The sequence below is a fragment of the Heloderma suspectum genome, chromosome 7 (genome assembly GCF_057233095.1).
Source record: "Heloderma suspectum isolate Gila_16-S chromosome 7, 16-S_ref, whole genome shotgun sequence".
In the NCBI taxonomy this organism is placed as follows: domain Eukaryota; kingdom Metazoa; phylum Chordata; class Lepidosauria; order Squamata; family Helodermatidae; genus Heloderma; species Heloderma suspectum.
Window position 1 is genome coordinate 87,411,729 of NC_139464.1, and position 12,980 is coordinate 87,424,708.

Consider the following 12,980-nt stretch of genomic DNA (forward strand, 5'->3'; position numbering starts at 1 on the left):
AGAATACACAGAAGAACTATACAGGAAAGATCTGAATGTCCCTGATAGCCATGAGAGTGCGGTCACTGAACTTGAGCCAGACATCCTAGAGAGTGAAGTCAAGTGGGCCTTAGGAAGCATTAGTAACAACAAAGCTAGCGGAGATGACAGTATTCCAGCCGAGCTATTTAAAATCCTAAAAGGTGATGCTGTTAAAGTGCTGCATTCAATATGCCAACAAATCTGGAACACTCAACAGTGGCCACAAGACTGGAAAAGGTCAGTTTACATTCCAATTCCAAAGAAGGGCAACGCCAAAGAGTGTTCAAACTACCGCACAATTGCGCTCATTTCACATGCCAGCAAGGTGATGCTCAAAATCCTACAAGCTAGGCTTCAGCAGTATGCGAACCGAGAACTACCGGAAGTACAAGCTGGGTTTCGAAGAGGCAGAGGAACTAGAGATCAAATCGCCAACATTCGCTGGATCATGGAGAAAGCAAGAGAATTCCAGAAAAACGTCTATTTCTGCTTCATTGACTACGCTAAAGCCTTTGATTGTGTGGATCACAACAAACTGTGGCAAATTCTTAAAGTGATGGGAGTACCAGACCATCTTACCTGTCTCCTGAGAAACCTGTGCAAGGGTCAAGAAGCAACAGTAAGAACCAGAGATGGAACAACCGATTGGTTCAAAATTGGGAAAGGAGTACGACAAGGCTGCATATTGTCACCCTGCTTATTTAACTTATATGCAGAGTACATCATGAGAAATGCCGGGTTGGATGAATCAGAGGTCGGAATTAAGATTGCCAGGAGAATTATCAACAACCTCCGATATGCAGACGATACCACCCTAATGGCAGAAAGCGAAGAGGATCTCAAGAGCCTCTTGTTGAGGGTGAAAGAGGAGAGTGCAAAAGCTGGTTTGAAACTCAACATTAAAAAAACGAAGATCATGGCATCTGGCCCTATCACTTCCTGGCATATAGAAGGGGAAGAAATGGAAGCAGTGACAGATTTTACTTTCTTGGGCTCCAAGATCACCGCAGACGGTGACTGTAGCCATGAAATTCAAAGACGCTTGCTCCTTGGGAGGAAAGCTATGGCCAACCTAGACAGCATAGTAAGAAGCAGAGACATCACCTTGCCGACAAAGGTCCGTCTAATCAAAGCTATGGTTTTCCCAGTAGTAATGTATGGCTGTGAGAGCTGGACTCTAAGGAAGGCTGAGCGCCGAAGAATTGATGCTTTCGAACTGTGGTGCTGGAGAAGACTCTTACGAGTCCCCTGGACTGCAAGGAGGTCAAATCAGTCCATCCTAAAGGAAATCAACCCTGACTGCTCATTGGAAGGACAGATACTGAAGCTGAAGCTCCAATATTTTGGCCACCTAATGCGAAGAGAAAACTCCCTGGAAAAGACCCTGATGCTGGGAAAGACTGAAGGCAAAAGGAGAAGGGGACGGCAGAGGATGAGATGGCTAGATAGCATCACGGATGCAATGAATATGAACTTGAGCACGCTCCGGGAGAGAGCGCAGGACAGGAAGGCCTGGCGTGCTATGGTCCATGGGGTCACGAAGAGTCGGACACGACTGAACAACTGAACAACAACAACAACATGAATGTGCCATCATGGAGATAGAGTTGATACTTTCCATCAGAGCAACCCCTCCTTTTCAGAGGGCTTCTCTCTTTTGGTATTGGTAAACAACAACACCCATTCGCTCCATGGTGAAGATGCATATTTACCATAGGAAGCTAATGTAATAAAATCACTTCTTTGTGTCTCTACCATGGGCCGGTTTATATAGTCTGCAGGATCAAGTGGTAAAGCTTTTCCTGGACTCTGCCAGTTAAGGCTGAAGATGGGGTTCCTACACATACACACAAACACAACTTATACACATGTAAAAACAGCATATGAGGAAGGCTAGGCTGAAGTTCCAGGGGCAGCCAGGTTTGTATGCAATCTATGTTTGTAGAATGCAAGCTGTACTTACAAGTGATCTTTCACTGAAAAATAAACTATAGCAAACAGAAATAAAAGCGTCAAAGGCCCCAAGGAAAATGCTAGTGTGTTCTGTAAACATCTGGTTGCCATTTTCATGTATAATTAAAGGACCCACCTTTTTAAGCAACTAAAATATGTTTTTAAAAAAACCACACAGGACACTGGGTATGTTGTTCTTTTCATTGCGGGGGGGGGGGTAAAGGAAACATCATGAATAGAGAGGTCACAAGAAGCTAGCTTTTATAAATAAAAAAGTCTGAGAATTTTAAAGTGAACTAAACTCATGTTCCAGTAGTGTAAACAATCCAACAGAGTTAAGGTCAAATAAACATGACTAGGGACCCACTGATGCTAATACCAGCACAAATGTTCTTCCAATATTAATAAATCCATCTTTAACTACTACAGAAACATATTAATAACAAACTTGGGCAGAAAAACATTGTGAAGTAAATAAGAATATCAGTTTTCCTTCTTTTCTCTTAAATAAAGACCCAAGCACAACTGACATAGTACAGGGAACATTTGTCTCTTAATTCAAAGCATATGTTGCATGCATTAATTTTTGCTTTGGAAAGCAAAATATACATTTCAATTGCATCCTTTAGTTCTGTCTTTAGCAAAAGAAGTCCATAGAGCAGAACTCCAAAAACATTTTTTTAAAATAACGTTAGTTGTATATTTAGTGTAGATATTTGTGATTCAGTGTTTTGGCTTACAGTGAAATATTTGTGAAGCTCATTATATTAAATGTTCAGAATCTCAGATTATTTTTTTTAAGGAGAACAATCCAAGGCTGAGAGTAAGCATGAGGCAAGAAAATAAATGGGCATATGTTCATTTCAGTGAGATAGTTTGAATTATGTCAAGAATGGATGCAGATTGAAGAATTTATTTAAGTGTAAAGACATTAAAAGGGTAAGGCTAATTATTGGTTCGAGCATTATCTGAAAAGGCAATATAAATTAAAACATGTACACATTTTGTTCACATACTGGCTATGATCCATAGAATCAGATTAGTACATCTGATGCTACAGTGGCATTTTCTCTATTCCCCTAAGAACAGATCATCACCACCCTCACAAGCTAGTTTTGGAATCTGGGGATGTGTTGAAACCCTGGGGCACTTCCTAGCATAAATAGACTCCAGTTGATCCAGGAATTACATGATAAGCTAGCAATAACTAGAGCTGTGTGCAAATGGCCTCTCAAAATTATCCACCCTTTCTGTGGGCAGAGAAACTGGGGGGACGATTTCACCGAATTTCTCCAGGGGGAGGAGAAATTCTCAGCAGTTTCTCACAGGTAGGGCTCCCCACTGGCAGGGCTTGTAGCACAACCTCTTTTTTCATAAGGGGTTTGGGGGTTTCTGTGCTCTCACTGCAAGTGGCAACAGCGCCAACTGTGTTGGCAGGCTGGCCCCCAGTTTGCATCCACCACAGTGCAGGGGGCGTTGTTGTGTCTAGCTGCAGAGAAGAGGTGGAGCTAGTGCTGAGCCAAAATTTCCTGAAAGTTTTCTTCCCCCATGGAAGAAGCTTCCATTTTTATGCCTCATTCTCAGGGTGTTTTTTAAAATTTATTTTCATGGTGTTTTTGAGCTCACCTAGGGCCGATCTACATTGCACCTGCCATCGCAACGAAGTCAGGGTCCTGTCGGGTTAAACGCACTCGCATTAAAACGTGATTATCCACACTCAGCCATTTTCCCCGTTGCGGTTCTTGATCGAATGCGCGAGCTCGGTTCACACTCGAGAGCTGTGCTGTTTTCCTGCTCTTAAAGATGGCGGCTGTCATTGGAGGAGCAGAAACTCTTCCTGTTTCTGCTGATTCCCCGCCCACCATCCCTTTCTTCTTCTATTGGTGTGTGTGTGTGTGTGTGTGTGTGTGTAGGGATGGTACGAGCATCCTGTTGGGGCTCGAAGCCTGGTGAGAGCTTGTCCCTTGCTGCCACTGCTGTACCAAGTGGGGGTGGAGTGAAGAAGGAGTCACCTATCCTCTTCTCCCCCTCCCCACCTGCTGGAGGCCAGAGCGAGAGGCTGGGGGGTGTCTGCTGATGCTCGTTTCCTGCGCCAGCCCTTTGCAGCCAGTGCAAGGAAGAGGGACAGCAGCGATGGCACCCAGGGCTCAGCTTGGGAGGGAGGGCTGCTAGCTTCTTCGAAGCTTCAAAGCTGCCCAGCTCCACAGACCATGAGGTGACATTGCATAGGTTCCTCAGCACTCAAAGCTTTATCATGAGCAAGGAAACAGCTGGAGGTGCATGCTCTTGTCTGATCTTGGAAGCTCAGCAGGGTTGGCCCTGGTCAGAATTTTGGATGGGCAACCACCTGGGAGGGAATCAGCCTTCCTGTACTGAGCAGGGGGTTGTTCTCTCTCTTCAAATGACACTAACTTTTACCTCCTTCTATCCCCTGCTTTGGCTTTTTTTAAAAAAAAAAATTAAGGATCACAACTGAGTGCCTTTACACATGCTGCCTTCCCTCCCTCCCCCCCCCCCATTCTCCAGGTAGCTTAACTGGTGCTTTAATGTTTTCTCACAGCCCCAATCCTGGGTAATCACTTACTTGGGAGTAAGCCACATTTAACTAGGGATGCACAAAACTCCCCTTACCTGGCTCCGCCAGGTTGCGCTGGGGGGGGAGGCGCTCCGTCCCTCCCCCCGGAATCCTGGCCGGCCAGCTCCACTCCACGGGAATTCTGCGGAGCTGCCGGCCAGCTCCGCCAGCAGCCGGACATCCGGCCGCTGGCTAGCAGGGACGCAAATGGCGGCGGCCGTAGCTGCCGCCGTTTGCGTCCCTGTAGTCAGCCGTGATAGGCTACGTAAAGACTTACGTAGCCTATCACGTCTGGCTTAAAAAAAACAAAACGCGTGTACGCAAATGGTGGCGGCTACGGCCGCCACCATTTGCGTTCCTAATTTTTGGCCGTCTTAGTCTACGTAAATATTTATGCAGACTAAGACAGCGAAAATAAGGGGAATGCAAATAGCGTAGCCGCCGCCATTTGCATCTGCATTTTGTTTTTTTAAAAGCCTGATGTGATAGGCTACGTAAGTCTTTATGTAGCCTATCACGTCTTGTAAAAAAAAAAACCCCGACAAGACTGTAAATGGCGGTGGCAGCAGCCGATCGGAAGACCAGCCGAAGCCGCCGCCGGAGCTGCTGTCGCCCAGAAGATCCGCCCCAGGTAAGTCTCGTCCCAGGGGGGATCCACGGGGGGGGGGGGGTGGCAGGCCATTCCGCCACAGATTTCAGGCAGCCGAATGCACTGGCATTCGGCCTCACCGAGATCCGTGGTGGAATTCTCTGCCATCCCTACATTTAACTCAATGGAACTTACTACTGAGTAGACATAAGATCACCCTGTAAGTCTGCAAGCCTCGAGTAAGCCCCATTGAGCCCCATAGGGTGCTCTGGAACAAAAGAGGACGCTGCTTCTGAGCTTGATGGGGTGGGGGATCAGAGGTGTTTCCTTCATTGCAGGGAGGCATTTTACCCTGTGCTCCCTCTGATTGAGAAATGCAGAGGCAGGAGATGCTCAGGTCAGGGGGCATGGACTGCTTGCATCTTCGAAGACTGCCCAGTGAAGAAATTTGTGCTTGTGCGCAGGGAAAACAGGCTGGAGAAGCCCTATTCTTCGAAGATTTGAAGATCTGAAGATTTGAAAATTTGAAGATAATGCCTTAATTAAAAAAAATAAAATAAAAGATCACTCACAGGGTGATCTTATGTCTACTCAGTAGTAAGTTCAATGTGGCTTACTCCTGAGCAAGTGAGTGCCCAGGATTGGGGCCACGAGAAAACATTACAGCACCAGTTAAGCTAGAATCGGGAGGAAGGGTGGGGGAAGGCAGCATGCAGCACTCAGTTGTGATCCTTAATTTTTTTTTTTAAGCCAAAGCAGGGGATAGAAGGAGGTAAAAGTCAGTGTCATTTGAAGGGAGTGAACAACCCCCTGAAGCCTGATTCCCTGGCGGTCTCCCATCCAAAATTCTGACCAGGGCTGACCCAGCTGAGCTTCCCAGATCAGACAAGAGCCGGCACCTCTAGCCCTCTGCTGGTTGGTGATAAAACTTCCATTGCTAAGGAAGCTATGCTATCAGTAGCCGGAAGACCAGATGGGGGCATCTAAAGCTGTGATTGGACAGGAAGGAAATACAAACACTGCCGTATATGGACAGGCGTGGAAGGGGACTACGACCTTATAAGGTAATGAACACGGAACAGCAGAGCACATGAATGGGAAATACCAGGATATCAGGGTATTGAAAGTGAGAGCACAGAAGTAGGAAATTCCGGTCCCAATTCAAGGCAGATCCTGCATTGTGTGAAAGACGAGCAGTGAAACCTTATTGGACATGGGGAAAAACCTAAGTGTAGATTGGCCCCTAATTACAGCAAGATGGCCGAGGGTGCTGTGTTTTCTTCCTGTTACACATCTCTCCATTGCTCTGCAGCCTCCTAGACTACCTGCACTTCCTGATCTGAGAAAGCCCCATGGGAGGAATTACCTCATGATGTCTTCCCCTGGGCTTTAATTGAAGCATGGGAAGCTGAGGAGGCTACAGGCTCCTGGAGAGATGATTGTAGGATGAAAAAAAGGGCACACTGCTTGGCTGTCTCCTATGCAAGGAAAGCACAAGAACCCCAACCCCAGCCCATGAGAATTTCTCAGAAATTTTCTCCACTACTGAATTTCTTTTCAAAAGCAATATCTTTTCTATCACATTGAATGAGAATGGTCAAAAAAATGTGGGAGAAATTTTCAGCACAGCTCTAGCAATAACATAGCTGGAATAACTGTTGGACCCAGCATACAATAAGAGTGTATGCTCCTATTGTGGTGATGAGTGGAACCTGAATCTGGGCCCATGGCAGAACTTTCACATAGGCCATTCACCACAAGCAGACTCGAGGTAATGGTGAGTGCTGCTTACTGCAAATTAGCAGTCATGTGAATTGACACAGTAGACAGGGAATAGGAGACCTGATGATACAGAACATTCTTAGCAGAGCTGTACACAAATGGTGTCTGGAAATTCTCCACCTTATTTGTGGACAGAGAAATTTGGGAGACAATTTCACCAAATTTCTCCAGGGTTAGAAGACATTCTCAACCATTTCTCACAGGTAGGGCTCTCCGTTGCCTGGGCTTGTAGCACTTCTTCTTCTTCTTCTTCTTCTTCTTCTTCTTCTTCTTCTTCTTCTTGTGTGTTCTTTGGGGGTTTTCATGCTGCAACAGCATCAACTGTCTTGGCAGCCCGGCCCCCAAGTTGCATCCATCCACTCGGGGTGATGGTGAATGCTGCTTACCACAAATTAGTGGTCATGTGAATTGTCACAGTAAAAAGGGAAGAGAAGAATTGGTGATATAGAACATTCCAATCAATGGGGAGTGATACATTGCAGATGGAGCTGCGAGCAGCTCTTTCTCATTCTGTCCTAGGCTACTGTTATTGGATGTCAGCAGCCTGTTTCAAGGTAAAGGAATTAAGTATTGTAGTTCTAGGTTCACACATCGTGGAAGAACAAGTTCTGGCTTAGAAACGAGTTCCTGACAGATGCATCCAGGGTGTAGGAAGTAGGACTGTGAATGCCAATGTGATGAGTGCATTCTATGGAAACCTGAGGGTTTATCCAAAGTACCAAGGTTAAGGGCAGAAGCAGAAAAACATAACAAAGTACTTGAATTTCTATTACTTGTTTGCTGTGAGTCGGTGTGGTATGTTTGTCTTTAAATAAAAGTTGCCATATTTTTTCTCATTAGGAATGTTATTCAGGGCACCTGAAAGTTGCAAAGTCTTATTTATTTTGCTCTGTTGGTAGTAAAATGCATGTATTTATCCTGTCAGTAATTAATTCATTTTATAGACCCAGAATAAGAATAGTGATAGTGTATATCAAACACAATTTCATTGTGTGGGTTCATTCACACTGATCAGCTGAGTGGTTGGTTTATATTTATCTTTCTGTCCCTCTGGATCGTTCAGATGATGGCTTCCTGCACTCCTGTTTCTTCTGTGGGATGTAAAACTGGGATTATAAAGAGCGTCCAGGGGAAAGACAAGCCCCTTCTTTGTGGGAACACCCGTACAGTAAGCACACAGTCAGCCATGTAGGCTGCATGTCTTGTGCTAGTCCTCCTGACCCTCTGAGCTGAGGAGATGAGGAAGTTCACCAAGCCAGATTCCAAAATGGGAGCCAACTGGACAGGCTCTGAGACTGTGTCTGCAGTGCCAACATAGTACTCAATGGGGTGAGCATCAGCAGGGGTACAAAACTGGCACATTACATTGCAAGACAAACTGGTGCTGATGCCACTGTTGATTTGGAAAGGTCATCATGCTAGAGATCAAGCAGCTCTGCGTGACAGGCAAAAGTTCAACAGGTTCCACAGCATGCCTGCATTTCTGACTGTGTCAATTTCCTTGCACAGATTGCTTGTCCACAATATCTGGATCATTTTTAAAATGCTTTCTTGCTCCCCTGTGTAGAAACAGTAAGGAATTCACATATTAACATACTTTGGTTCTGATATCCTCATCCATTAAAATCATAATATTTAGGGTTAGTCTCCCACTGACTTCAATGGGAACTGAACTGACATAAATCCAGTTTTATTTGTGTGTGAATCAGGCTGTTAACTCCTCATCAAGCTTGTTCCCCCTCCACCTTTAAGCCTTCAAAATTTGAAATATACCAATAGTCTCAAATGTGACTCACTAAAGAAACAGATGGTGCTAATTAGCTTTCCCATCTGAACTGAAATTTCACATTTTTGGTGTATAGTCAGTCTTATCAAGTCATTTGGCTTTCTCTGCTTGACATTGTCTAAGATGTTTGCATGTGCTTTGGCTACCAGCTGGCGCTGAAGTACTAATAAATAATAATTTAAAGGGCCCTCTTCATGTCCTCAGTAGCTTGTTGTCATAAATAGAAGCAGTATAGCATGGTTTTTTCGTCATCATGGTAATCAGATTTTAATAGTTGTCTCTTCTCCTCTCCTCTGCCCTCCAGAACTGGCCTGGTGTTTTGCCTTTAACAGCACTCTGCAGAAATAAACAGGCGATAGCATGGAGATAAACATTATCACCTGATAATGTCTCTCTCTATACCTCATGCTGCTACAGACTGAGTTTTCTGCTTACCAGGGACCCACCATTGTGGGCGCATGAAGGTCCAGTGGCGGAAAAAGAAGGGAGCCGGCAGGAGCCTGCATAGCAGCGGCAGCGCCTCCCTGCAGCCCGATTGCGCTGAGCCAATTGAAAGGCTGATTGGCTCGGCTGGGGTGGGGTCATGAGGAGTCAAACTGAATGGGAGCAGCAGCAGGCGGTTCCCTGTCTGGGCCACCAACGCTCCTGGCAGGTGGGCCAGGAAGGAAAATCGGACAGCAGTCAGGCTGTCGGATGGCGGGATCCATGCCCTATGCCTCTGCCAATCCTATTCAAAATTAATAAAGTTTTGGCCAATTTAATAACCCATTTAAGTTAGTATCTCCGGTTTGTTCCTTTCTTCTGCTGCATGGACACAATTAGATGCTGCGACACACAATGGATGTTTGAAAAGTTGGCAGTCCTACACCTGCTACTCTGTTACATGTATGACTCACAGCTGTGCAGTTTTCCAAGATATCTCTCAAGTACAGATTTCATGGAATCTGTCCATTGATTTCATTTTCACAAACAAGAAATAATATGCAAGATTATTTAACATATTACAAAGAGGAGGTGTTGCTGTTGTTTTTTACCCTTTTGGTATGTCTTCTTTATTATGTCAAATGTTTCCAAAGGTACCCACATATATTTTTTTAAGCCAATTTGTCATGCCGGGTCTTTGTTTTGCTGCCTCCATTTGCAGAATAATATCTCCCACTCCAAAAGCTCTTCTGATAAAAGAATGTTTATCTTCTACTCCTACGAATGCTTTGTCCTTCTTTATTTATTGGCCATCGTAGGCATTCCAAGTGGTCTGTTTAGAGGGCTGCATTCAAAAGAATGTGTTATCTTACTGCCATCTGCTATTTGGATGAAAATATTGAATCAATGAAATGCTATTTGTAAATATGCTGCTTAATGTGTACCACATGTTCTCAGGACCTGGACTATTTGAAAAGAACATTAAGGGTGAAATCCTATGGCCTCTAGTCAGCAGCTAGATGGCCATAGGATGGGTCGGATCCTGGGAACTGACCTCCACCCCCTCCTGTGCTGCCTCGTAGGCAACGTGGATCAGCCCCGCGCTCAGCACTCGTAAGAGGAACACGGAGCAGTGAAAACAGAGAGTTCCTGGGGGTGGGCTGGGATGGGGAGGGTGGACATGTCTTTCCGACATTTCCTATGCGTTGTCTGGCACTGCCCCTCACTCCGACTTCCCATGGCTAGACAGCTGAAATCAGCTGTTTAGCCACGAATACAGGGCAGCTGAAGTGTAGAGGGGAGATCCCGTCCACGCTGCTCCTGCCCTGTATTGGATAGGCGGTCGCCTCTGAGTTTGGAGGTGGCCACCTATCCCAATAGGATTGTGCCCTAAGAGTCAAATCCTATGAACTGATATAGTGAGATGGCACCCTAGAGGGTGGGTGAAGGAGCAGGAGAGAGGGGTTAAGTTCCTAGCACCAGTGTTGTATTGCTGAACCAACACTTCCTCTTCTGCCTCCCCATCCTTAAGCAATACAGCAGAGATGGGGAGCGCGTGGCCTCCAGTTGTTGTTGGACTGCAACTCCCATCAGCCCTAGCCAGCATAGCTAATAGTGAGCATAGTTCACTGTATTGCCCATCCCTGCAATACAACAATGCTTATTTAGGAAAGGAAGGAGTTGGACTCATCTGGATATCTCTCAATGGATCTAAAGGCCCATCAGAGTGACCCCTGAGATCCCCAGGAAGGGGTAGGACTCCTACAATGGGAGTTGTAGCCTAGCCTTTCCCAACCTGGCACCTTCCCAATGTTTTGGACTACAACTCCCATCAGCCACAGTCAACATGCCCCGTAGTCAAGGGTGATGGGAATTCTAGTCCAAAACACCTGAAGGGCAATAACCTGGTTGGTTGCTATAGCCTTTTCCCCACTTTAGCTGCCATGGTGCAAACCTCTGTGTAGTTTCAACAAATTATGTCTATTTCCATTGTGCTTCCCAAAGAAAATACACATTTGCTATTGGTGGCTCTAATTCTCAGAGTTAATAATTGCACGCAACAATAATTCTGGTGACAATGGAGGGAGGTTCTAGTTGTATTAGTAGAAGAAGTGATTCTCTGCAGTGTGTTACTCAGAACCAAGGGAGACACTGAATTGTGTATGCAATGAATACTGCCAGTTTCCAACGTTCAAGAATGCTGCTACTGTGAAAGTACAAAAATGTTGTCAGTGAGTAGGCGGTGGCACTGTGTCTTGTCAAGATTTTTTCATCCCAAACCCGAGTGCTCTGAGAAGAGGTGGAGTAGCCACTACTCACGGAGTGTTGACATGAAGCCGTCTTGAGTACCATTTTTGGTAGAATGGTGGGATATAAATCAAACAAATCAATAAACAAACAAACAGTTCAGGAATAGGGCTACATATGCGTCATTTAAGAGGAGGCCATGCTGCTCCTCACTTTAACCTCCCTCCCACAGAATAGGAGTTATAGCATAAGAGGTGACCATGAACTATATAAACACAATCTTAGCTCTACACGTTTTCTACACATTCTCACCCTTTTTCCCATAACAGAGGTCACATACAGGAAAAGTCATGTGAGGCTATCCCAGAGTTCTCATCTCTTTTACTTCATAATGAAGAGGATAGTTGTTGTTTTTTCAATCTAGGATGAATAGAAACTCTCTAAGAAGGAATGGAAAGTCTGCCTTTGGAACATTAACAGAATGACTATAATGAGACAAACACTTAGCATTTATATAGCACTTACTTTTGACTGTTCAGTGTCCTTCACATACATTATCTTGTTGTAATCCTAACAACACCCTTTCCAGGGAGCCATATTATTATCCCAATATTGCAGATAGGGCATTTCCTTTGGGGAACCTAGTGGGCTGGTTCAAACATGGCAACAAATCGTGATTTGTCATTGAATGAAGGGCTCTTGGCTTGCACTGTCCCTCTTTCCTGTTCTCATGTGCAGTGATTCCACCCCACTTTTCCTGGCTTGAGGCAAACCATAGTTGAGCATTTCATATGAATTACCAAACTACTGTTTTATCCTGGTTTCCAATTTGGTTTGCAGGGCAAATGCAAACCATAGTTTCCTAGGTATGGAAAAAAATGGCGAACTATGGTTTACCACACACTGGGAAGGAAGGAGAGATCATAGCGCATGAGCCTCATGGTCCTTGAAGGCTCATTCTTACAAGCAATGGCTTGGCATTATATCTGAACCAGCCCAAGGAGTTTGTGGATAAAGTGACTTTGAAATGAGGACTTTTCCAACTCCTAATAGTCAGCTTTAATAGCAGAAAGTGACGTTTGAGTTGATGTGCCTTTTTTATGCCAGATTTAGCAAATTTAACTTTACTCTGGTCCATGTGAAACTGGGTTTGTAAGTTTACAAATACTTAGAAGTCTGATTCTTCATTTCATGCAGATGCATGTATTGAAAGGGTAAAAAAAACACCTGCTGGTTTAACATTCCTTAGCAGCCTTGTTTGTGTGATTATGGAAAGATGAAGAGTAGAGCATACAGTTTCTAATTCCTATATAATAAATTATCTCCAGTTTATCTCCATGCACTATGCAAACTAGCACAAGCTCATTTTATAGCATCTACGTGTAAAACATTGAAAGACCACCACTTTAAACTTCAGAATTTTCAGAATGGGAAATGGAGCAGCCAGAAGCAAAAGCTTCCCTCAACACAGGGGAGTTCCCACGGGACCTTCTGCCAACAGCAACAGATGTATAAAGTGTCTTTTCCAACAGCAATTGCAAGTCCTGTGAGAGACAGCATGAAATGGCACCATATGCCTCATTTCATGGTGAGGAGGAGACCCC

General features: G+C 44.9%; 1 protein-coding gene across 1 annotated transcript in view; it reads left to right on the plus strand.

The window, feature by feature from the left end:
* Positions 1-12,980, plus strand: part of CPED1 (cadherin like and PC-esterase domain containing 1) — a 153,479-nt gene that overhangs the window by 30,830 nt on the left and 109,669 nt on the right. The gene's annotated exons all lie outside the window — the stretch shown is intronic.